A 3,814-nucleotide genomic window follows, 5' to 3' on the forward strand; every position below is an offset into this window, starting at 1 on the left:
CTTTAGCCATGCAGCCGTATCAGCCAGCTTGATAAGCTGCAACTCCTCTGCCCTTGCCCAGGCTGGGCCAAGCTGCCCTTTAAACACCCCGCTAGCCCAAAGTGGCATTCGCCCTGAGAAACACCGTTTATGGCTCTGTGGGGAGCGTGTCGTGCGCTGCTGATCTTCCCGTTGCCAGGGCCCGTGGCTCATGCTTCAGCATGTCAGGTTGCTGAGCTGGTGCAGAAATGCCAGACTGAGCTTGGGAAGCCGTGGGTGGGAGGGAAGGGAGTCGAAAGGAGACCACTACCAACCAGCTCTGGGAGCAAATCCTGCAACAGACCCAGGAGAAGTCTCCTGAAAGCATCTGTCTGACTCCCCTTGAGAAGCACGAGGGGCAGCTCAAGCGATCGGATCACATCCAAGGTGAGCATTAACAACAGATTTGACTGGCTGCCGCGGCCTGTCTGCCAGGCATTACCTCCCACCGGTGGGGTTCGCCGGTCCTCCCAAAAACAGCACCTTGCTATTCAAGGGAAGGTCCTCCAGTGATTCCTGGAGAGGTGGTAGCACCATGCTTGTCCAACACCTTGCAGCACAATAATTACAAATTGTCTCCCTTCCCTCCGCAGGCTTCCAGCGCGGCTCCCCGCTCCCCACCCGCAGTGACGGAGGAGACCCGCGGCGCAAGGCAGCGAGGTATTTCCTCCTCCCCTTTCCCGGCGGCTTCTCTCCAGCCTCCCGCCCAAAGTTGGGTCAATGCCCAGAAACAGATGGTGATTAAACTGGTTTTTTTTTTTTCTCGAAAGAAACCCGCAGCCGCGTCGCTGCATTAAGGTGATTGAGTACGTTGCATCCCGTCCTTGTCTCGGGGCGGGAGCCTTGGGAGAACGACACTAGTCCAGGAGAGCCGGTCTTCTGGTGTGTTCAGGCCGTGGCTGGGGTCCGAGACCAGGCTAGCACCCAGGTCTCCCAGCTCGTGCTTCCCTGTCAGTTGTGACAGCCTCCAGGGCCTGGGGGGGCTGCAAGGGAAGTGAGGCTTCCTGCCCAACCAGGCCTTTCCTGAGCAGCCTCTGCTGTCTGGGCTCTGCCTTTGGACCCCACCCCACCCCACCCCTGCAGCTCAGAGCCCTCCCCAGTCCCCTGAGCTTCCCCGTCGCTTGGCATGTGGCTCAGCATCCTTACGCCTCTGCCCTCCTCTCCTCGACGCCCGCCGGCCATGGTTTCCTACATGGCTGATGGATGGAGGGGTTGGGAGGAAGCCCTGCCTTTGCACTGGGCATGGACCAGTGTTTGCAGACCGCATCCTTCATCCCTGCCCTGCGCTGCAGCTCTTTTTGGGCTGGGACCCATCGCAGGGGTCCAGGAAGCACAGCCGTGGGGGCCTGTCTGCTCACTCCCTCTGCCTCGTGCCTGACGTCCTCCCCCCACCACCCTGCCTTGGTATTGCTGTGAGCAGCTCGTCCCCGTCCGATGCCTGCCCCTTGCACCGTGGGAGGCACTGGCTGCGCCAGCTTGACCCCGAGGCATTGACCCATGCAGGGCAGGGCAGGTGCAGGGGCGGCGGGGCTGCTGCGGTGGCTCCTGACCTCTCCAGTGCTCGCCGCTGCCTGTCACTTGTCAGCCGCGCTGACAGCTCCGCTCCGCTCCCACGGCCGCATGGGGAGTCACGTCCACCACCGCTGGCCCTGGCATCGCGGCTCCTCCATGCGATGTGACAGGCGGGTGCAGCACACGCGTGCAGCGCCTCCGGGGCTGGATGCAGGGAGCCTTGTCGTGGGGGGGCCATGCAGGTCCCCTTAACCCTTCCAGAGCCTTGTAGCCCAGGCCAGTTCTGGCCTGGTGCTTTAGGCCTTGCCCCTCGGACCCCAGCCTGAGCCTGGGCGCTGCCCCTCTGCAGGGAGGATGGATGATGGGAGACAGGCAGGGAAGCTGGTCTCTGGGTGCCGCGTGAAGAAAGCCCACATAGGCCCTGTGCCAACTTGCAGCTGGGCATGGGTGAGGGGCTTTGTGCCCCCTGAGCCAGATGCTCCCCTGTTCTCACTGTCTGCGTTTGCTGCTAGATGCCTGCGCTGCCCTGGGGGACCCTGGAGCCTGCGGCAGGCCCAAGAAGGCAGCTTTGGGGAGGGCACCATCCCTGGACCACTGCCTGCCTTTGGGATGGGCTCCATGTTGCTGCCTGTACCAATTTCCCCATGTCACATGGTGGAGAAGCTAATGCCCACATGCCTCGGTGTTACCCCTGGGAGGGAACTCATCGGTGCCCATTTGACTACAAGCTCTGGTGTTTTTAGGACACCATTTTAGAAGATCCTGAGCTGAAAAGAAACCCGTTGCTCAGGAGAAAAAAACAATCCCAGGAAAGAAGGAAAAAACCCACCCAACCCATTGCTTTCCAGCCAAGCCCGGCGCCTTGGAGCTGCTGTCAGAAGCTGGCGATGAGCAGGAGCGGAAGTGACTCCATCGTCTGCACCGGCAAACGCACCGCAGCGGCTCATCGCGGGTGGGCACCGGTGGAGGGAAGCCATGTGTGGCTGCCCCACCTGCTCGGTGAGACACAGGCTATGTCCTCAAAGCCGCACTGCCAAACCGGGGGGCAAGGGGCAGGCTGGGGGAGCCCTGGGTTGCGCCAGGCCTGGTCTCCCCCTGCAGGGAAGGGAGCAGGGGCCTGGGGAGCGGCTGTGCCAAGGGACTGAGCCCTCTTCTCCAAGGGCCTAGCCTGGGCAGCAGGGTGCCCAGCAATGGCCCTAATTCCCCCCTAAAACCAGCTCACCGGGTGAGCTGCAACCTTGATGCATAAACCAAGCCAACGCTTCATTTGCGTTATGAATATGCATGTGTTTATTTGCATTGCTGGCTTCACTCAATTGCCTCCATTTTCCAATCCTGCTCCACCTGCGCGTCCCCCTCCGCAGCTGGGCCCGGCTAGGCCTGGAGCCTCTGGGGTGATGATGGGCAGCACTTGGGAGCAGCAGCAAGGAGCTACCCCTGCCCATGGGCTAAGCTGTGGGCTGGAGGCACCTCTGCAGAAACCTGCCCGTGCATGTCACTAAGTCCCTCTCCTTGTGCCCCTCAGAGCTTGCACCTTAGCTAAGACAACGGTGCCTGGGTCTCACCCCCTGCGCCTTGCTGGGTGCTGGTCCGGAGCCCCCACCAGCCCTTCAGAGGGCACGGATCCGGCCCTCTGCAGACACCGAGCAGCTCCAGGCCTAGAGTCGTGGCTCCCCGCACTGCAGCCCTTGGGCCTGGGTGTGAGGAGCTGAAAGCAGGCCCTAGCTGCGGCGGCAGGCAGGGCTTCTCCGTCTTCCTCAGGTAGGCAGCTCCTCCCTGACTGGGGTCTGGGGAAGGGGCAGCTGGGGAGCAGCTCCATTGTCTCCCCACAGCTGGCGAGGGGCTGGGGCGGATGAGCTGCCTTGCGTGCCAGGCCAGAGCTCGGGGAGGGGTGGGCATCACCAGAGCTGGGTTCGGGGCCCCGGGGTGGCAGTGAGGGGCTCCCCCAGATGCCTGGAGCACGGCGTGCCCAGTGCAGGGGGCTGCAGCCTGGCTGAGGAGGGGCAGCCGTCCCCCCGCCAGGGCCAAGCCCTCGGCCTTGAACCCCGTGAAACACAGCAGGGCCCCGCGCTCGCCCCAGCTGCCCTCTGCCTCCTCCAGCCTCTCCCAGCAGGGCAGCCCCACGCCCCTGGGGCAACACGTCCCAGCCCCTTCGTCCCTGGGGCGCAGCCGGCCTCATCCTCTCGGCCTGCCCCCAAAGCTCCCTTTGCCAGGCCCCCTGCCCCTACCATCCTGCCCTTGCTCCCCGCTCCCCCACCCTCTGCCACCCTGCCCCTCCATCCGC

This window comes from Alligator sinensis, unplaced genomic scaffold (assembly GCF_000455745.1).
Source record: "Alligator sinensis unplaced genomic scaffold, ASM45574v1 scaffold512_1, whole genome shotgun sequence".
Classification (NCBI taxonomy): Eukaryota; Metazoa; Chordata; order Crocodylia; family Alligatoridae; genus Alligator; species Alligator sinensis.